Here is a 23,757-nt window from a genome sequence, read left to right on the forward strand (position 1 = left end):
TGAGGTTTTCGGAGAAGAAAAATAATGCAGATGAAAACCTGCTCATTATTATACCTGTTTTGTTTAATTCTAAATATATGTGGTGTTTATTCACATAATACGTGCTATGATATGACAGAAAGCCAAATGTCTGTCTAAAAATAGGATTTTTTTTTTGGTGTATGTGTAACTTTATTTCGAACCACCTTGATGAGTCAACATGGAAAAAAATGTAGTAGAATAAAACTTTAAGCCAATAGAACCGAGGTCTCTTTCTCCCGTGGCTGAAAGAGACTTCATCTTCTAGTTTCATCTGTTTGTATCTTTCAGAGGAGCTACAACATTTTTGTTAATTATTTTTAAAGCTGGAAAAGTAAAAAGACCATGTTATATTCACACAAATAAAAAAAAAATGAATAAAAGTTTCTGTTTTTGTTCCTCTTCAGCGAAACTAATAGACTCAAGTGAGTAAGTCTCAACACACACACACACACACACACACACACACACAGAGAGAGAGAACGATAGCCCCTGGCGATATGCAGCAGTAAGTGTAAATGATCGCATAGCTGTGGTCATAACTCACAGTCATACAGGCTACTGATGAAAGCTGACACCCAATGTCCCTGTCTCTCTGTGTGTGTGTGTGTGTGAGTGTGTGTGTGTGTGTGTGTCACTTTAGACTCTTCATGTCGCTTCCCTTCCCCTCTGTCTCTTCTCTATCTCCTCCTCTGCGATGCCTCAGGTGATGAAACCGACTCTGTTAATTTAGACCAACGCCCCCCCGCCCCCTGCCCACCTTTTCCTCCCCACTCACACACACACACACACACACACACACACACTCTTGTTTGCCCATTGCTCTCGAGCCACATTAGCGCGCTTAACCTTATTGATCAGGTCCCGTCTATTGACACAGATCGGAGTGATCCATCACTGATATCTCCGTTTGCCGGGCGGAGATGAATTGATAGTGATGGATGACAGATTCATCACATGGTGGAGTGAAGAGCACTGAGAGACGCACTCGGTGACAAGGGTTTTTATTTTCACTGTCTGGTCACTGATTAAGAAAAAAGAAAAAGTTTGACACTTTCTTTTCTTTCAGAGGTTTAAAGCCACGAATGTCGGAGGTTAGGGGTTTTTTGCTGGGTTTTTAAATACAGGGGAATTAACTGCACATGGATTATATATGTAAAAAAAAAACTTTAAACACATGGCAACAACAACAACAACAATACAAACAACTAATCGGTTGCTGTACATAAATAATATTAACAGAGCACTAATAGCGAAATCATTACTCTGAAATCATGACACAATGGATCCTATTTGACTGACATCTGTCTCTGCTGCTGCCGATCGATGAATGAACAACTGGTTCACAGTGTATTCAACTTTTAATGCAAAAAACAATGTTGAGAGGCGACAGTTTGCAAAATGTGTGTGTGTGTGTGTGTGCGTGTTTGTGTGTGCGTGAGAGTGTGTGTGTGTGTGTGTGTGTGTGTGTGTGTGTGTGTGTGAGTGTGTGTGAGTGTGTGTGTGTGTGTGTGTATGTGTGTGTGAGAGTGTGTGTGTGCGTGTTTGTACACGGAGCGTGTGCGTACCTGTGTAAACAGGAAGCAGATTGTCTACTCTGCAGTTGGTTGCTTAGTTACAGAACATACTGCGGAGGAGAAACGGTAATGATGAAGAGTAAGACGGCGAGATGGAACTAGTTGAAATGAGCATTTGCAACGTTTTGACTCTACGTGGTGGATGAGAACCGATCAGGAAGCGAAGGCCTTTCCAACAGTCCATAGTACGACGCAGCTCAGGGTTCTCAAACTGGAACATGGTCGAGCAGCGTTTTCCAAACTTCCCAGTTTCTTTGGAGTAGTGTGGACGGCAGGCGGAAACGTAGCAGCGGCGATTTGCGGCGTTCCGAAACGAAAACGTAGTGATGTGGATGTCGCCTTGGAGATAGTCAATGAAAAAACAAAAACTGTGTTTCATTTTATCCCGTCAAAAAAAGAAAGAAAGTGTGATACCGTGCAGGCCAGCGAGTGGCAGAGAGGTAAAGGTGGTTCAGAGGTTTGTCATAGAGCATGTGAACACACACACACACACACACTGATACACACACACACACACACACACTGTAATTGAAAACTTGCCCCTTTAACATTGTGAAATGCCCTTAAGCCCTCTGGAATACTCTCTTCATCTCACCACTGTGTCTCTCACACACACACACACACACACACAAACACACACACGCTCACACACACGCAGTAGAACGGGAAAGCGGGAGAAGAAGAGAAATGGTTTAACATTATTACAGTTGGGCTGTAAGGTCAGTGAGGAGGCACCTGTCTTTCTCCCTCCTCGCCGCTCGCTCTTTGTGCCGCCGCTAAAGCATAAAATTAAAAATTTGATTTCACCCTTGAAGGAGACTCCTGCTAATTATCTTTTAGATTGGTGGGAGGGAGACGAGCGGGCAGACAGACAGGCAGGCAGACAGACAGGTCGCACACCGCTTCTACCCCAACGACAGACTCAGACACTGAGCCTCTGTCTGCACTGAGCTCAGCTGTCTTTACGTTTAAACTCATAATTTAGCTTTTACAATTTCACTTATATATATTATATTCATTAGTCTCATGCTGTATAACTGAGCACAATATTCATGCACAAGCTACTACGTTATGTCTGCACGACGCTAAGATTCAATTACAAATCCTAAAGCATTTGTAAATAATAATTTTCTGTCACATTTCAATGTTTCTATAGAAGCTTCCTTTATGTTATTATATTATATCATAGGGAGTCAATATTTGATATCAATATTTGCACTTGTACGAGCGACGAGACAATGTGATGTCTCTCTGTATCTATTAATACACATTTTCCCTGGGTTGATAAAGTGTGTGTGAGAAATTAAAGAGATGCAAAGCTTGAAGAGTTGTATTGCTGCAACTCACGATTATTTGTATCATCGATTAATCTGTCAATTGTTTTTTTTCGCAGTTAGTCGAAGACCAAATCTGAAAATGACAAAATCAACACCACGGTCACATCAGACTTCGTCGAGCCGCTCGTGTCTCTCCCCCCGAGAGCACAGAGGCCTAATGAAGTGCAGACAGTGACTGGAGTTGATGGCATTGATCACCGCACACACACACAAAACACAATACGCTCTCAGTGTGAGAGACAAACAGCGGACAAGACTCTTTTCTCCTCGTCACAACAGGAAGAGAATTCACAGACGTGACATGTCCCCGTGTCTCCTCCCCATCTCCCTCCGGGGCTCCAGCCTCTGGGCCTTTTTCCCTCTGAAGTCCCTTTGTCACAGTTATTACCCGTCTCCCTCCTCCCATGCAGTCACGTACAGTGCAGAACATGTAGCGCTTGTTATTTCCAGGGTTGTTTGGGCTGTGCCCATGTGAAAAATCCAACTGCGCCACTTGTAAAAATTTGTGCGCGTATGTTTTTACGCTTTCTTTTCTCAAAATGGGATGATAGGTGCCGCCCCAAACAAATCAAAACCATCATTTTGGTGGATGCTGTGTCACCTTGGCAACAGACACCACATTAATAACCACTTAGAAACAGGCCGAGAGGCGTCTCACAGGAGGACGCCGCCGCTTCGCTGAGTGTCGTCGGCCACTGACAGCCTCCGCCAGGTCATCACCGAGGTGCGACGACCCGAAAAACCAGACTCACGGGTTTGGATTCACAAAGACGCCGACGAAAACCAAACATGACTTTAGATGTATTGCTCCGGTGCAGCCGAATTAACACCGGGACCATCAATCCACCACAGAAGCTAAACCTGTCATGTTTCCACAAAGAGGAATATGGAGATGAATATTCCTTGTTAAGGTTTTAACATCTCCGGAAGCTGAACAGCCACTGAGATATTCCGGTCCGTCCCGGTGGGTGTGATGTCAGAGTGTCTGGGATTATTTCTCTGTTGTCCTGAAGACAAAGCTTAATCACCTCGAACGGGATCTCCTTCAACATTGACCACTGAGCAGCTCAGGACTGTATGTGTGTGTGTGTGTGTGTGTGTGTGTGTGTAGTTGTGTGTGAGGATGTGTGTGTGTGTGTGTGTGTGTGTGTGTGTGAGAGGATGCGTGTGTGTGTGTGTGTGTGTGTAGTTGTGTGTGAGGATGCGTGTGTGTGTGTGTGTGTGTGTGTGTGTGAGGATGTGTGTGTGTGTGTGTGTAGTTGTGTGTGAGGATGCGTGTGTGTGTGTGTGTGTGTGTGTGTGTGTGTGTGTGTGTGTGTATGTGAGGATGCGTGTGTGTGTGTGTGTGTGTGTGTGTGAGGATGCGTGTGTGTGTGTGTTTGTGTGTGTGAGGATGTGTGTGTGTGTGTTGCCCGTTCATTTGGAGCATGAAGAGCAGAAAGAGTTTGTAGGTTACGGGGGAAGCTCGGGGGGATTAAGGTCATTTCCTGTGTGTAAGCTGTAAATTAGCACTGAAGTACCTCAGGGGGAAAAAAAACCAGACCCAGTCCTGCAGAACTCGACCCGCAGAACCTTCTCATCAGACCCAACATGGCGATGTCCACATCTGGGCTCATATTGTTATTGATCTGTGTGGCCGACAAATGTTTCATAAATCTACCAGATCAATGCAGCACATTTGATCTTGGCGTCAGTCAGAATCAAAGTCAGGACTTCAGACATCAGTCTTAATATACTACAGTACATTAATAGTATCATGTGCAAAACTGAGTTGATCAAAACTCAACGAGATCCTGCGCGAGGCAAAACTAATTTGAACAAATGACAGAAAAGATCCACCCACTGATTTATAACTGCTTGATGGTACAACCACACACTGACTGTACGCAAACACAGTGAAGAAGTTGTGCCTCGGTACGTGGTGTCGTTTATTCTTCCTCGTCGCGACTCCGCTCTGTTCAGATCCCGAACTCTCGTCCGTCCGTGTACCGTCTTTGTCTCCGTTTGACCTTTTCTCTCTGTGGCGTTTTGTCGCCGCTCGTCTCCTCTGTTCCCTCTTTTTTGTCCTTCTCCTCTCTCTTCCGCAAAGCTCTTTGTTGGTTCATTAGTGGCCTCTTTTAAATGCGCGCATGCACGCACGCACGCACGCACACCCACACACACACACACACACACACACACACACACACACACTAGACGGACTATGTTGAGTTGCTTGGAGTATTTTTAGCAAAGCACAGACTGGCAACATTGTACTGAGTCGGTTTTGACAACAGTGGTTGTATTAAGAGTGCGTGTGTGTGTGCGGTTGTGTGTGTGTGTGTGTGTGTGTGCACGTGTGTGTCGAGAGTCTACATTCACCATCGTTTGCCAAAACCAGAATAAGGAGCACTGTATCTTCTTTATCCTTCTTTTTCGAGAGGAGAATTCCATCCCCACCACTCTGTGACCTCCCCATGGTCCACTGACGTCGACACACGACCCAGTGTGACCCCCACATCTCATCTTCCTTTTCTTCTTAATACTAAATATTTTTTCAGACTCACTCGCAATGCTGCGTCTGTATTTGCCAAAGAACGTCCCAATCAGAATGCACAGTTCAGTGGTGAAACACGAGTCTGCTCTTTGTAAAGGCCTTCGCTCCTCTCGAGCTTCCTCCGCTGCCTGGTGGCGATCGATCGCAGTGGTTCTGACTGGTTCCCTCTCTTGATGCCGGCGGTTCAGGTTTTTTATTTTTATATTTTTCAAATAGTCGCACGTTCCACGCATCCTTGTGGGATTGTCACAAAACTCAACATCTCCACAGTTGTTCTCCCTGGCAGCGCTCTACGCACAATTTACCAAAGTAAAAGCCTAATAACCACAGCACTGTCACATGTGATGTGAAAGTTGTGCTATTGTCATGGTTATTCTCAATTATCCCAAAAACATCTATTGCTGCTGCTGATACTGTAAAAAAACAAAAACTAGATTTATGATTTTGTTAGATTGCCTGAAATAGATTCATATATTTTTTGGCCCTACACAAACATTGTGACTTGGCAAATCTGTTCCATGAGGTACGTGAGTATTTGGTTGGTTGAAATATCTCAAATTCCAAGTATTTTGCTGTGAAGGGGGAAAAAACAGGCAAACATGGACCTTCAGATGTTTGATAAGAGCGTCGGTGAAGTGTGAATTAGTATCAAAGATTGCATTGCTATGCTACCAGTAAAGCCTGTGACCTCTACATCAACACACACACACACACACACACACACACACACACACACACACACACACACACAGACACAGGGGTTAAGTTGGGAGCTTGGCTGTTGGCTTAATTAAGACCACCAATTAAAAAATGGCCCTGGAAATCCTCCAAATGTGAACGCTTTGAACCCCCTGTGGAGCAGAGAGGAAATGGAACGATACGGAGAGACACTGTAGAAGAAGAAGAAGAAGAGAGTTTGACGGCGATAGCGAATCGCCAAATCCTGGATTTAAAAAAAGCGACGCGCCCGTCAAAGCGGGGCTAAAAGAGGATGCGCTGACCTCGCCGTGACTCCATGCGTCCGCAGTCGTATGTGCACGCATGTGTCCCAGAGCTAAACCCCACCTACACTTTAAAACCCCCCTTCAGATACGAACTAAAGGTGTACGCACGTCTGACCAGTTCAACTGGCAGCTCAAGACTATATCGCACACTGAAAGAACGATGAGAGTTGTCAATAATCCTTTAATACTTTACAGGATATGGACCGAGGCCTTGTCGCAGGTACAGTCCAGAGACAAGTCCTGAACTTATAAAACCTACGACCCTTACTGGCTGAACACAGCAGTAGTTAGTCGTATTAAAATTACCATTGACCTGGACCTTATAGTAATACCTGGTTATAGCTTTGATAGGCAAGATAAACTGTAAGAAATATTTAAAACTGACGGGTCAAACGCTGAGACATCTTTAGTTTTTACCCCGGACTGGATCCTACACTTGCCAGAATGCAATTTAGTGGTATATTTTTCTTTCATAATCCATGTGCTAGTTGTTGTTGTTGTTGTTGTTGTTGTTGTTTTATTCAATCTCAGTCTTACTGAACCTTGTCAGGCTGTCCCAGTAGCCCATTAGACACATGCCACGTAATGTCCACTGTTTGAACCCAGCTGCATAATGTCATAATAAAAACCACAAAAAAATACAACTACAGACACATTGCATCATAGGAATACATAGAATCCATAGGAAACAAAAGTACTTAAACTCTGCGTGGCGTAATCAAGGGATTTTACACATGCACACAAAATTTGATACGTGCGACGTAATGTTGAATGCACCACTGAGCTCTACCTTGTGCCACTCTCCACACGTGCACGCCCACAAACACGCACGGACTGAGGAGGCGGAGTATTTGAAGCAGAGCAGGCCGACACACCTGAGAACCTGCATGCTCTGTTTGAGGAGGGAGACCTGTTGTTACCTGCCTTAAGGCTGGGCTCTCTCTCACACACACACACACACACACACACACACACACACACACACACACACACACACACGGTCTGCGGCTAAACAAACCAACTACCCCAGGTGTGTGTAACTATGTGTGTGTGCGTGTGTGTGTGTGTGTGTGGGCAGGCGGACCCTCCATCAGCATCCTGTCACACACAAGATGTTTATCCAATTTGTCAAGATAATCTTTCCCCAAACCGGCTGCCAAGGAGGGAGCCTCTCTCTCTCTCTCTCTCTCTCTCTCTCTCTCTCTCTCTCTCTCTCTCTCTCTCTCTCTCTCTCTCTCTCGCTCACACACACACGCACACACACACACGCACACATACACACATACCTGGGGGAAGGTTCACCGATACCCACCTCTTGGCCTGAAATGGAAGCCCTCTCCTCCATCTTGGTGGAAGGTGTGTGTGTGTGTGTGTGTGTGTGTCCTTGCATCGCACCAAACCACAAACTCAACTTGTCCCGGTTTTCAAATTTTCAACATGAAACGTTTAATCTTTAAAACCTTTTCCTCTTCACAATAAGCCACTTTCTTTTCTGGATCAGTGGAAAGGTGTTTTTTTAACAGTGCCGGACAGTCCGATACCATGGTTCGTGTTACATCGTTTACATTTGAGCCCGGTTGGTTTTAGTTTTACATTGCAATTTAGGGAGGAGCGCTAAAGAATTTTGTATGACTTCATACATCCTGTCATCGTTACCCACGTTGGCTGCGTCTGCCTGTTCCCTGCGTTGATTGATTTGTAGACGTGCGTCCGTCTGACGTCCCCGTGAACCGGTTCACGATGCTATATTTGTTGCCACTAATGCGCCAAGGAGGAACGTCCTCATCGCTCAAACACATTGTCTGAGGCGAAGGCTCAAAGCAATCCTGCGGAAATCGCAGGATTGCTTTTCGTGACCGACACCACCTCTTATGGTCCGACTCAATTTTTGTTCTGTTGGTCTGAACCAATCAGGGTAGGCGTGAAGGCGCTCTGAGACCCTATGTGAACTTTCCCCCCTCATTTTCATTATAATTAATTGATGACCTGATAATTTGCCTTAACCAGTACATTCTAATAAACCGAAGATCTGTTTGTGCTGTCATTCAGACAGAGGAAGACATTCAATGACATAACGTTTGGCCCAAGGAAACCAGCACACGCGATACACTTAAATATGACTCGATAACGAAGATAGTAATTACCTGTAGCCCTACCTCGCTCTACACAAGATGTACACAAGTGTGTTTTCAAGTCCTTACGTCACCTAAATACGTCCCCAGAAGGAAAATCTGTACTTTTTGAATGACCCGTCCAACCTCAACCTCGATTAGACGAGAGACCTCTTGAATCAGGTATATATGAAGAAAAAAAATATGGTTGAAAAATTGAAAAGTTTCTCGCCCTTGAAGCTGGGCCACGAATATGAAGATGTCAAAAAGGCAGATTGCGATTTCCAATCTAAGAAATAAACAATGTCAGATATTTTCAACTCGGAAAGGATTAGACCTGATGTTGTCAGTTATACCTAAATTAAAAACTAATAAGCAGTACACATCAAGGATATGTGTACACACACACTCTGTCCCGCATGTATAAAGTAAAAAAAAAATCTTGGAATGTTGCAAAGCTGATGATTTTTCTAATGAATGGTTTCATTGGCCACGGTGAGGATTAGTGTAAAGGGATTGCCGGGGAATATTTACATGGTTTTAATGATTCCACAATTTTTATATTTAGAGGCTCCTCTTATCTGCTCCAATCATCTCGCGGCTCGGGGGAAGAAAAAAAACAAACCGCCGAGTCGAGCGACGGCACAATTACACGCCTCCGCCGCGCACGCGTTGGTCCGTCGCCTCCGACACCGTCTCTGCGGCTAATGTGCAACATATTAAAATGTCTCCGGGAGGGAGAGATGAAAGACTTAACATTAAGAAAGAAAGAGAGAAAACTTTGGACATCTTTAAGTCGTGGGCCCGTCCCTCATCAAACATTTTTTTTAACACTCCCACTTACAAGTTTAGTTTCCCTGCATGAAAAGAGCAGAAGGCTCCATGTGGATATATTTTTAAAATCCCAGTCATGCGTCGCCACGTGTTCGTCCGTAGTTGGAAATGTGTTTTTGCCAACATGTGAACGTGCCGCAGGTTCGCTTGATAGTTGACAAGCTGCAGTTCTACGGCGACGTGCTGTGCACCATTCTTTGGTGAGCTAACGGGAGGTCGCATCGCTCTGCAGCTGTTTTCAGAATTCGGGTACGGATTTTCCGAGTCAGACGCGCCCACACGACCTCATCTTCTTGAGATTTTACTAGGGGTCTGTTAAGGAAAATGTCGAGCCGTGGTTGAGGTCGTGAGGTCATAACCACAACGTAACCACAACGTAACCACAACGTAACCACAACGCAACCACAACGTAACCACAACGTAACCACAACGTAACCACAACCGTAACCACAACGTAACCACAACGTAACCACAACATAACCACAACGTAACCACAACCGTAACCACAACGCAACCACAACCGTAACCACAACGTAACCACAACGTAACCACAACCGTAACCACAACGTAACCAAAATGTCGAGCCGTGGTTGAGGTCGTGAGGTCATAACCACAACGTAACCACAACGTAACCACAACGTAACCACAACCGTAACCACAACGTAACCACAACATAACCACAACCGTAACCACAACCGTAACCACAACGTAACCACAACCATAACCACAACATAACCACAACGTAACCACAACCGTAACCACAACGCAACCACAACCGTAACCACAACGTAACCACAACGTAACCACAACCGTAACCACAACGTAACCACAACGTAACCACAACCGTAACCACAACGTAACCACAACCGTAACCACAACGCAACCACAACGTAACCACAACCATAACCACAACATAACCACAACCGTAACCACAACCGTAACCACAACCATAACCACAACCGTAACCACAACCGTAACCACAACATAACCACAACCGTAACCACAACCGTAACCACAACCGTAACCACAACCGTAACCACAACGTAACCACAACGTAACCACAACCGTCACCCAATTAATCGCTGCATGTGAATGCTTTAAAAGGGTAAAATCAAAGAAAATATGTGCGATGAGACGTCGTTGCCCGCCATCATCATCTCCTATCTGGTTGTTGGTCACGTGTTCCCGGTCGCAGACATACCTCGAAATGTCCCAAGCAACATTTGCGGACGTTTGCGTTCTCACATTTTTGGGAGAAAAAAATCCGCAAAATGTCCGCACGTGAGCGCATGTCTGACAGAAGCTCCTGCCTCCAGTCTTCATGCCAAGCTAAGCTGTCCGACTGCTGGCCGCGGACATTTAGAAAAAATAAAGAATACGCTGAATAAATGATATTGAATGTGTCCAACGCTCCGTGCCAACTTGTTTCTGAACAGGACGGATTTTTAGGCCCAACACTCGAACAGGTTTAATTTGCTACGTGATGGTTTTCCCATTTCTGCAAGTTGGTTTGAAGAGACGTCATCTTCCACAAAACCTGGGTGGTGGGTGTCGGGGGTTACGGGAGTTCCCGCAGTGGGAGAACTGTTTAGGGTTAGTACGAGGTTGCTTGGGCGACTCAATACTCAGATAGGGAGATAACCACAGATCACCAGAGGATGGAGGTCTTGGACGGCTCTGACAAACAGAACCACTTTGGACATTTTGTCTGTAGGATTCGCTGCCTTACATTGGTCCCCGTTGCTATGACGGCGACTCAGCTCATAACGCCGCTCGGGCTGCACCGGCCTTTAATGTGCTGTTATCTGACTTCGGGGGGGGGGCGGGGGCGACTGAGATGCCTTGAAAGCTGCAGCTTGAAAACCACACACAAACAACTCGGGCCCAGGCTCCTTATCTGGCCTCCAGAGGAGCCCCGATCAAAGACACACGTCTGATTCGGTGGCCGCATGCGGCCGCGAGACTAGTCGCAGCCTGAAACCCTCTCTCTCTCTCTGAACTCCGAGGGGGAACGCGCTCCAAAAACAGACCTCGTCATACCAAAACAGAGCGGCCTTATCTCCATCCTTGTCGTGCTGTTTTGATGAATGTTCGGATGTTTTTTTCCTACAGCACGCAGTGAGGTAAGGAGCCCACACACACACACACACACACACACACACACACAGCGCAGACAGAGTGTGGCGAGCAGGTTGGGCAGGTTTTTTTCCACTGGACTGGGACTAAACATGAGCTGCTTGCTCAGGAGCAGCTTGCAACATCACCGCCCAAGTTCACACAGACCCGGTGGAAATCCCGACGTCCTCGACGACGCCGGCGGCGCTCGCGGTTCACCTTAGTGCCCTGAGCAGGTTGCTCAAAGGGGCGACGTTGTTCAACAGTTGATGGAGGTATGTTCGTGACTGTGGCAGGTTTGGAACGGCGGAGTCGGGGGAAGGGCACTTGTTTTATTTCAAGGCTTCTACGCGGTGGCGCTCAAAATGCTCCCGAGCTGGCTGCGCTGCAAAGTCCTTTGATCGGGACGCTCGACACCGCCGCCGCCTTGTTTGACCAATGAAGTTTAAAAAGACCCTAAAGTTTCTTAGTTTGTCTGGTTTTGACTCACTGTTCGGACAATTTGAGGGGAACCACTCTCACCAATCTCACCTGCAGAAGCCAGCACACGAAATTCAGTCATCCAACCGATCGATCGTATCGTGACTCGACCCCGACGGGATGAAAGATGAAAGACTCTGTGTGTGTGTGTGTGTGTGTGTGTCTCTCTGCACACACACACACACCTGCTGCCCCGAGCCGACCGTGCGCTCCGTCGTCACATGGCGCGTCTCTCTGCGGAGGGCAGCAGACGTGGAGTCAGCCGGGCCCTGCGGGAGTGATGGATAGGCCGCGGACAGCCGCGAGCACCTTCTGTCAGGGGAGGCGGTCGGTGAGCAGGCGGTGGGAAGTTGCCTCCGAATAGCGAGGAGGACGAACCCATTACAAAACCTTTTGAGATCAACATTCTTGCAGTGGTCATCTTCACACTGGTGCGAGGCGGAGCGTTGCATCAGAGCGAGAGAGAGAGAGAGGCAGACATTCTTCAGGTGGGTCGGATTCTGACTTCGTCCTGCGGCGCTAAAAAAATAAAGGGCTGGATTTTTATCCCCCTGCAGCCGACGTACGATATCAGTGATGTTCGGCAAAGAAAAGTTACAATAATCAGATGAGGTCGAGAGCATGACTGTCTCAAACGGAAGTTCGAAGTGAATTATTGTGCTTCAGACTCTTGGGAAATAACAAAAAAACAAAAGCTGAGTATGAAATGTGTATGTAATTCTTAGTCAATTTTTAAAAATCTGTTTCATTTGATCGATTAGGACAGTTTCATACGTCCGCCCAGACCGAACAATCCCACCCATGATTGTCAAGTTCCCATAGTAGGAATCTAGAAGACAAAATGAACTGTATGTCTAATAATCGAAATTATATTAAGTGAAATTATTGCTTCAGCTTCTGGGTCGACCGAAAAATAACTTTGGCGACAAAACTGTGTTGAGAAAATAAACGCACTTCCTAACAAGAAATGAAATGACAGTTAGTTCTGATCGTGAGGCTCCGACGTTGAGATTATGACAGGAAGTCAAGAGAATATGGGACAGTAAATGATTTTTATTGATTGCAGTCAACTGGAGGGCGGTAGCTACCTCAGGTGTCGTTTCGGAGGTGTTTCATTTAGTTTAAGCTTTCAGACAGTTTATTACGTCACAATGAACCAATTCCATTTATACAGTGACGATGAGACACATTTTGTATTCTCCTCCTCAGTGTGACGAACCCTGCCCTGTACAGTATTGTGCATGCGTGTGTACGTGGGAGTTCACGCGTGGCCGTGCACAGCCTGTGAGTGTCCAGGCGAGTGCAGGATGGGGCTGTTAAGTGGACAAAAAAAACAACAAAAAAAAAGTTTCACTGTGCCTCACTCTGGTTTTAGTTCTGTCCCACAGCACAACGTAATGGAGCATGACAGCTCCCTGGTTCCCTGACAACCTCTGACCCCAATCACGGTGGTGTGGGACCCTGCCCCACCTTACCCGAGACACACACACGCACGCACGCACGCACACACAAACACACACACACACACACACACACACACACACACACACACACACACACACACGCACACACACACACACCTCAGCACATTGTTTCAACAGATTAGTGGAGATTGCCGGAAAACTCTGTCAGACATGAGCAAAGCAGAACGAGTCAGAAACGTTCTCACTTCCTGTCCATATGTCTGTCTGTCTGTCTGTCTGTCTTTCTGTCCTTCTGTGTGTCCGTCCGTCTGTCTGTCTGTCTGTCTTTCTGTCCATCTGTCCGTCCGTCCGTCCGTCTGTCTGTCCATCTGTCTGTCTGTCTGTCTTTCTGTCCGTCTGTCCATCTGTCTGTCTGTCTGTCTGTCTGTCCGTCTGTCTGTCTATCTGTCCATCTGTCTGTCCGCCTGTCTGTCTGTCTGTCTGTCTGTCTATCCATCTGTCTGTCTGTCTATCTGTCTGTCTTTCTGTCCATCTGTCTGTCCGTCCGTCTGTCTGTCCGTCTGTCTGTCTTTCTGTCCATCTGTCTGTCTGTCTGTCCTTCTGTCTGTCTGTCCGTCTGTCTGTCTGTCTGTCCGTCCGTCTGTCTGTCTGTCTGTCTGTCCGTCTGTCTGTCTGTCTGTCTATCTGTCCATCTGTATGTCTGTCTGTCCTTCTGTCTGTCTGTCTGTCTATCTGTCCATCTGTCTGTCCCTCCCTTGTCTTTTTCTCTCTCTTTAATTTCAAAGGGACAGGTGATTAAAGTTTATAGGTCCATCCTTTTTATGAACGCTCATAAAGTAATGACACTAACTAGTGGAGCTCATATCTCTGGCAGGGTCGCACAACCCAACACATTATTGTCTAATTCTTATTGTAGAAACGTAAAAGGCAAAAGGAAGAGGTCTCATAATCTAAATAAAAATCAAAGTTCTAAAGAGTGAAAACCAACGTGACAGATATTTCACTCTTAACTACGTGTATGTGCTCAAGAGAAATAAACGTAACACAGCGTTACAGAGCAGAAAACATATCAACTAGAAAGACAGAAGTTTGACAACAATAAACAAAAGTTGTGAAAGAAATAATTTTAAGAAATCTGAAAAATATTCTGCAGTTTGATCCGCAACAATTTGTACAACCTCATAAATATCAGCCCCGGTTTTCTTTAAATCAAGATCTGTGCTTTATTCCCCTGAAAAATGTATTAAATAATTTTTTTTTTAAATACACCATACAGAGGAAATTGTCACTCCGGTTCTGGTATATTTTATTTACCTACTTGTCCGGTTAACAAGCTACATCGTAGACATGTGTTGCAGGTGAGAAGCGTCAGAAAGGTATAAATTTTCAAATATTTATCTGAATTAGTGTGTCCATGCATGTGTCTGCTGGTAAGCGTTTAGGAACCAGGATTTCGACGGCGCTGTAGCAACAACTCTCATCGTTAACATCCGCAAAACACACGCACACACACACACACACACACACACACACACACACACACGTACATCTGTCTGTCCATCTCCTGTGGTTAGTGTCAGTGGTCGTCAGTGTGTGTGGCGGCGAGACGCTCCGAATACTTGTGACAGAATCCCAACCAAGCAGAAAAGAGGCCACCACACTCATATGTACACGCAAAGGCACACAAACCTGTGTGTGTGTGTGTGTGCGTGTGTGTGTGTGTGTGATATAGATGTCCAGTGACAGCTCACCGCCGGGGGTCATCTGGAAGCAGCTGCCCAGGGGACAGAGGGCAGCACACACACACACACATGCACCGGTACGTCATCGTGTGTAGTTCGTGTGCGTTGTCACCAACATTCTGCTGCCTGATTCTCAGCGGACAGAGAACATGTTCACAACTCGCAGTTTCGCTGAAAGAAAGACGTTGAAAGACATCGATTGGATTGTGGTTGGATTCATTGCAGTGAGGACAGAGATTATTCACTTTGATTTGTAACTGCACGAGTTTCTATGATTCAGGGAAAATACCACATTCTGTATTTCGCTTGGCGTCAGTTTAAAAGAAAGAAAAGAATATATATATATATATATATATATATATATATATATATATATATATATAATACCACGTGACAAGTACACACTTGTCAGAGGTGAAGCAGCGCGCCCACCTGACTCACCTCTGATCCACTCATCCATTCTGATCTCTGTCTTTTCTGTCTCTTGTCACTTTGCTGCCACTTCATCCCCCCTCGCTGTGCGCCCGGCGTTCACCTCCCCTCCCCTCCCCTCCCCTCCCCTCCCCTCCCGCAGCTGTATCCAAAGGAGAGGAGGAGGAGGTGAAAAGGGGGATGAGGAGTAAGGGACCACCAACCCCTGTGGAGAGCACTGCTCCATTCCCACACCACAGGTGACTGCCCTCCATCCCTCCCTCCATCCCTCCCTCCATCCCTCCCTCCAGCCATCCCTCCATCCCTCCCTCCATCCCTCCCCCATCCCTCCCTCCAGCCATCCCTCCCTCCAGCCATCCCTCCCTCCAGTCATCCCTCCTGCCCTGCCTCCCTCTTTTTTCTTTTCCTCCTCCAGTCATTCCTCCTTCAAGCCCCTCCACCTCAGAGTCTCCCTCCACTCCTTAAAGGAACAGTTTACCCCCGAACTACAACATCTATCAACATCTTGCGAATTCATATCGTCGCCACAGCGGAAAAAATAACTAGTAAATATCTGTCAAACTGAATTTTCTTCATAGGTCATAATTTAAAGGGGCAAACCCATCACCTGGTCCAGTGTTGGCAGCGGACAATTCAGCAAAACCGTGGATTACATAAGGGCCAATGTTTTGTTTTTTTTGTTTTTTTTTAAATAATAACAATGAAGGAATAAGAAAAAAAAAACATCCCGGCAGGTGCCGTTGCTTAAATAAATGAAACTGAAAAAGCATCCGCACACTCAAATCTGAGCAAATACATTTTTAATTTCCGTTCAGAGGTCTCTGACTGAAAGGTCACAAATTAATTTATTTCTTTCCCTTTCGAAAAATGATATGAAACTATTTGCACAATGTGCGTGCTAACTATGCACAAGCGCAGATACGATAAAACTTTATTAAAACGACTTATTTTATTCTACTCTATCATAACATTGTCGTTCTGTTATATATTATCATATCCTTTTGAAGCCCTCTGTCTTGCACTGAATGGCTGATTGATGGATGTGTGAAAACGTAAAAAATGACAAATAAAGGAATCTTGAATCTTGATGAGGTCACGGTTAAGAGAGAGGGAGAGACAGAGAGGTAAAGATTGTGTCAACATTAATCGCTGGTTTGGGAAAATCCCATTTTTTAATTCTGAAGTCTGGACACCTCCATAATAAACCGCGTGGTGTCGGTCCACAGTGTCTGCAGAGAACTAGTTTTCCCCGTCTTTCGCTGCCAGTTCCATCCAAAGCATTGAGATAATTGTTTGTCACCGGGACATAAGGCTGTTATAAATAAAGTCAAATATTAGCAACATTAACACCAGGACAACAAAAAAATGGCAAAATTACAGATGGAGATGAGTGAGTTTCGCAGCAGAGGGCCAACAGAGCTCAAGTTTTAAAATGTGACATTTTTTTCTAAATGTTGACACCACTTGAAACATAAATGTCATTCAAAGAATAAATAAAAATCGTCACTCAATTTCCGAAGCTTAATTGAAAGAACCAAAGACGGAGACTGGCTTTTCCAGGCCACCAAACTAATTAGAACGAATAATCCCCCCCACGCCCCCTCGCCCGCCTCGGCTACTGCCACTTCCCCAGCTTCCACCTGTTTACAGCCTGAGGTCAGAGGGCAAGGGGTGGGTGGGGAACAAGAGGGGACTCTCAGGGGTCACGATGTGTGTGTGTGTGTGTGTGTGTGTGTGTGTGTGAAGGGGTTGTCAGGAGAGATGGCCAAGGCCATTATGTAAGAATAACATGACTGGCCTTTTGTTCCATCTACTGTAGGAACAGATGTTGTTTTTTTTCCTTTCAAAAGGAATTCATTTTCATTTTTGCTTTTCATCGGGAAACTGCGACTAGATAAAAAAAAAGCATCTTTGTTTTTACCGAGATAAAGAGATGAAGGCGAAGGACTCGTTTAGCGTTTCTGAACTCCCAACCGTGGTCCAGGTAAGAGGATTTAAAATATTACTTCTTTGCTCATTATGATTTATAATTTTCTTACATATGCAGTGAATTAACTGTAACTCCTGTTATTTTGAAGGCCTCACGTGGCCACACTGACTCACCTCAGGTTCTAATTTTCAATAGGTTATTCATAAAAAACACAAAACAATTAATTAAGACGAGGGACCTCGCACTTGGTCAGATCAAATAAAACATGGAGGGGGACTCTTGTTGTCGGCTGGCTGCACGCGTCTCCTTCTCGTATTGTTCTATTTGAAAACTAGCAATTGCATTATTTTCCAATGATTAGTATCATTAGTTCGGTCGGCATTCACAGTGCAAGACGTTAAATATTATATTATCATGGAAGCTTCCATGTGGAAACACTTAGGAACACAAACAAAATATTGAATCTATTTGTGTTGAGATGTTAACACGTCACAAAACAATATGTCATGATTTATTTTATTTCATCCAGCAGAGATAATGGATAGTACACTTGTTGTACCAGATCTGTGGTCCATGCACCAAATATGTATCAATTTCATTATTTATTAATTGCTTGTTAATCAAGTTTTGACTTTATATATTATGGAGCAGATATCAGGTGACAGTATCACTGCTGGCGTATTTATTACTGTCCCCGTTTCCTTCGCCGAGCCCTCCTCCTGTATGAGATCACCTGGCACTGAGACATGAAGGTTCAAGTTCCACAATAGCCCTGCATATGCTACCAAACCGTGTGCGTGCGCGTGCGTGTGTGTGTTTGCGTGCGTGTATTATCACACTTCATATCTTGTTTGGGTTTCAGTAGGTTACACACGGCTGCTGAGAGGGGGCTGTATGATTACCATTCATAGTGCTACAATGAGCTCATCTGATTTCACACAGACACACACACACACATGCACGCGCGCACGCACACACACACACGCACAGACCACAAAGCTGCTGTAATAACACAAACAATGCAAGCTCAACTTTATTCTCTGTGTTGTTTATTTACAAGCCTTTTTCCATGACCTCACTATGGCTTCTACTAACCACTGTTTTTGCGAAGAGCAGGATCTTGAATGCAGCCTCTGTTGAAGTTGACGTGTTCATGTCTCAATTAACCAGTCGGCCTCTTGTGACTAATGTTGATCGACTTACTTTTTGTCCTGGAACCAGATTTAATCTAAATGCATCAGGACTCATTAACCATCATTTGGGATTCGTCAACATAATGTGTGTCCCACTGTGTCACAAAACCTCATGTCTTTAATATTGTTGCAACAAAACTACATTTGTGTGTAATTACAGACACTGGCATTAATCAGATCACTGACAAATAACCTTAAACTTCAACAGTTTTTCCTTTAATTTCCCCCATGTACTGTTCTAATACGGACAAACAGCCATTCTACTAATAAATACTCTGAATCATAGTGTGGTATAACGTGGTAGTCAGGCAAATATGAATATGTCTGATGCAACTTCAAAGTAAACTTCATTTTAATACATCTTAATTTAACATTTTTGAATACTTTGTAAGATTAATTTGCAGGTACACTTGTACATTAAACAATTTCTTTCAAGAAAAACCCAGGAGACACATTTTTCAGCCGCATTTTCAAAAAATTATTATTAGGATTATTATTATTCGATTTGCAGGTGTACGTCAGAAAAACAAATCCCACCACTGCCAATAACCTGAGACATCAATACGCCATTCAATTAATAGACAGGTTTATGAATAAAATAGTGTGTATATATATGATGAATTACGAGTTGCTATGTCAAGTCTGACAGAATCTTAGATTAGATTTGGAAACTGCTAATCATTAACATCAAACCTGTGCCTCACACCGGCAGCACAGATCTGTTCAGACTGTAAACGTATGAGGGAGGGAGTCTGATACTGTATTCCATAATCATTTTGATTTGCACTTCTACAGTATTTGTCGCAGCCTTGAGGAAAAACATTCCAGACCTCCAGAGGAGCCACATCTTCCCTGGGGTCACCAGGTGTGTGACCTTTACTGTTTCAGATAAGGCTGAGACGCCATCAGTCATCAGTGTCCCCTTCGGTCGCCTAAGGAACGTGAACACGAACTGGAGCGTGAACTCCAACGTGGACGTGGTGTTGCAAAACCACAAACGTCATTTGTTGAAAATGTCATCTGAATGAATGCACGTGCAAACCTTCGTCAAAGTATGAAACCAGGTGAGGCCGGCGGGGGGCGGGGCTTCAAAACTGTCAGCCTGTTCTACATGTTATGTTTCCAGGGCAACTACAGTACGCCTATGTTTCTCGCAGCCAACCTCTAAACCCTGCGTGACCAGATGATTACCAGGCCGTGCGCACATGCACACGCACACGCACACACACACACACACGAACACACACACACACACACACACACACACACACACACACACACACACACACACACACACACACACACACACACACACACACACACACACACACACACACACAGGCTGGTAAACAGGACTGAGAGACAGGTACAAAGAGTTCGACAGGCAGATCACACGAGGTGCAGAGAGACAGTTACTGGGAGTACGTGCAGAGTCAGACAGGTACGTCAGATAGACAGGACTGGTAAAGGCAGCTAGACAGGTAGAGTGACTGGCCCGGTACAGTACGTACAGACATAAGCTGCTTTCAGACGTGCACTGTCCGGACATTCTCCTGAAATGGAGGGGCCGTTATGTGAGAACGAAACATTTTGGGTCGGTGTTTGAAGTGAAAAAATTTCCAGGAACTTTTCCTGCCAGCCTCCTAAGTCAAATTTCCATAGAGTGTCCGAGTGAGCCCGTGTGAAAAATACATGCAGAAAAAAATTGGCAGTGAATTCACAGCGAGCGAGTGGGCGCGTTGACGACTGTAAACAGAAATATCGTTATGGAAATTTCCCTGTGGGTGTGAACGTGACTGCTGACAGACTTTTCCCGACATTTTCCAGAGTTCATGTTTAAAAACAGCTTTGTATAGAGAGACAGACAGGTGGTAATGTAAGACAGACGGGTACAGAAACAGAGACAGACAGGTTGGTCAGACAGACGGGTACAGGTACAGAGACAGACAGGTTGGTCAGACAGACAGGTACAGGTACAGAGACAGACAGACAGACAGGTTGGTCAGACAGAATGGTACAGGTACAGAGACAGACAGACAGGTTGGTCCGACAGACAGGTGCAGGTACAGAAACAGACAGATAGGTACGGGTACAGAGACAGACAGACAGGTTGGTCAGACAGACAGGTACAGGTACAGAGACAGACAGACAGGTTGGTCGGACAGACAGATGCAGGTACAGAGACAGACAGACAGGTTGGTCAGACAGACGGGTACAGGTAGAGAAACAGACAGACGGGTTGGTAAGACAGACAGGTACAGAAACAGACAGACAGACAGGTTGGTCAGACAGACAGGTACAGGTACAGAGACAGACAGACAGGTTGGTCAGACAGACAGGTACAGGTACAGAAACAGACAGGCAGGTTGGTCAGACAGACAGGTACAGAAACAGACAGACAGACAGGTTGGTCAGACAGACAGGTACAGGTACAGAGACAGACAGACAGGTTGGTCAGACAGACAGGTACAGGTACAGAGACAGACAGACAGGTTGGTCAGACAGACAGGTACAGGTACAGAGACAGACAGACAGGTTGGTCGGACAGACAGATGCAGGTACAGAGACAGACAGACAGGTTGGTCAGACAGACGGGTACAGGTAGAGAAACAGACAGACGGGTTGGTAAGACAGACAGGTACAGAAACAGACAGACAGACAGGTTGGTCAGACAGACAGGTACAGGTACAGGGACAGACAGACAGGTTGGTCAGACAGACATGTACAGGTACAGAAACAGACAGGCAGGTTGGTAAGACAGACAGGTACAGGTACAGGTACAGACAGACAGGTTGGTCAGACAGACAGGTACAGAAACAGATAGACAGGTTGGTCAGACAGACAGGTTCAGGTACAGAGACAGACAGAAAGGTTGGTCAGACAGACAGGTACAGGTACAGAGACAGACAGACAGGTTGGTCAGACAGACAGGTACAGGTACAGAAACAGACAGACAGGTTGGTCAGACAGACGGGTACAGGTACAGAGACAGACAGACAGGTTGGTCAGACAGACGGGTACAGGTACAGGTACAGAGACAGACAGACAGGTTGGTCAGACAGACAGGTTGGCTGCAGGTCTTCTTGCTCACAACAGCTGTAATTATTGAATTAGTCTGAAAGTTCAGTCCAAAGCCTCCTCACATTTCACATCGAAGCTAAGCTGCACCACAGAGCAGTAATCCTTCGCCTGCAAACCCTGGATTGGTGCGCGTATACGTGTGTGTGCGTGTGTGTGTGCGTGTGTGTGTGCTAGTGCGTGTGCATGTGTGAGAGAGACTGAACATGAGATATGAGAGCAATCTTTTGCGTGTGTTTGTTTTCGTATATGAGAGCAAGTGGTTGTGTGTTCACTTTCCCCTCCCCTCCTCCCCCGCCAGCCCCTGTCTCACACACACACACACACACACACACACACACACACACACACACACACACACACACACACACACACACACACACACACACACACACACCTGTGTGAGTGTTTTCAGCTGTATTTGGTTTGGTTGGGAAGGAGGGAGTGGAGTTTGCAGTATTATCGGCCTGAGAAACCTCTGATCTCTAAATGCACTCGCTAAAACCCTGCTGCTCGGAGGAGGGCTTACACAGACGCAAACACACACACACACACATGCCAACAGGTGTGTTGTACACGCTGTGAACACTGATTTACTCACACAGAGTGTGAAACAACACAGAGCAGTTATGGTTGGGTGTGTATGCGTGTGTGTTTGTGTGTGTGTGTGTGTGTGTGTGTGTGTGTGTGTGTGTGTGTGTGTGTGTGTGTGTGTTTCTCTTGAGGTTCTTTGATGAGAAGAGCTGAAGGGTTCTTCTTGTCGGAGCTGCTCCGGGTCTAATCCTGCCTGCTGACAGAGCCTCATCCCCATCACTTCCTCACGTGTACACACACACACACACACACACACACACACAGACACACACAGACACACACACACACACACACACATACACACACACACACACACACACACACACACACTCGCAGCAGCTGGCCCAGGCTTGACACAAAAGGTTCAGTCCTTAATTGGCAGGTTACACTCTTCTGAAGTTGGAAAATTCCTTTGGCACCGCCATGTTTGGCACTTTGTATGTTTACGGTGTAACAGAGTGAAGAGCTTTTCCCTCCACTCGGGGAAAACGGACTCAGACTGTCACGCTGTTCCCAGGCAGACGTATTAAAATGAGACCAGGTTCACGAGCATGCGGCGTCTCAGTCGTCCTGTGCGAGATGACTCCTGAATGCATTGATGCCTCCAACCCGCTTGACATCAAGATATAACACGTAAATGAGTCGGGACAGTGCTGGAACGGTTAGACGTTTTTTTCTAGTCCGAGTTGTAGAAATCGGGTTGTAATTGCTTGTCCCATAAAATGTGGTTGCTGCTGCACTTTAAATTGTACATGAACATAATTTCATAATTTGTCCGGCCCCGCCCAGTCTGGTCATTATCCTGTTATATCAGACCGAGCCGTCAGTGTGTGCAGTCATCTGGAAAACCCTGCAACTGTAACCTTCCTCCTCTGTCACCACCTCGAGGTAACAGTATTGTGGGTGCAAGCGCGCGCACACACACACACACGCACGCACGCACACACACACACACACACACACGCATGCACGCACGCACGCACGCACGCAAACGCACGCACAAATAGACAGAGTGGGCATAATCGGAGGACATGCATGCTTGCACACACACATAAGCACGAGCATCAGAAGAAGGGAAGCCGCCCTCACGCTGTACAAGAACTCAGACACACACACACACACACACACACACACACACTCTTATTTGGGATTTTCAAGTAGAGTACAAACCACACAGCCACCCATTGACAATACAAAAAATCACGAAAGCAAATTTGCAGACTCGTTCACTGAGTCTACAGTCTGTCACAGCGGCGCGGCCGGGCCGTCCCGTTCGGAAGGCTCCTTCGAACACGGCCGAGAGAATGCGTCCTTCCCGGGTGGCAACCCAGCGCGATGTCACCCCTCCGGTG

At 45.8% G+C, this 23,757-nt stretch overlaps 1 long non-coding RNA gene across 1 annotated transcript in view; it reads right to left on the reverse strand.

Annotated features, from left to right (window-relative positions):
• Window positions 1–1,529: 1,529 nt before the first annotated feature.
• LOC118317697 overlaps window positions 1,530–23,757 on the reverse strand; it is an 86,309-nt gene continuing 64,081 nt past the window's right edge. The window contains exon 4 of the long non-coding RNA XR_004795499.2: window positions 1,530–1,934. This is a non-coding gene — a long non-coding RNA (uncharacterized LOC118317697). The remainder of the gene's footprint in view (window positions 1,935–23,757) is intronic.

This window comes from Scophthalmus maximus, chromosome 13, assembly GCF_022379125.1.
Source record: "Scophthalmus maximus strain ysfricsl-2021 chromosome 13, ASM2237912v1, whole genome shotgun sequence".
Taxonomy (NCBI): domain Eukaryota; kingdom Metazoa; phylum Chordata; class Actinopteri; order Pleuronectiformes; family Scophthalmidae; genus Scophthalmus; species Scophthalmus maximus.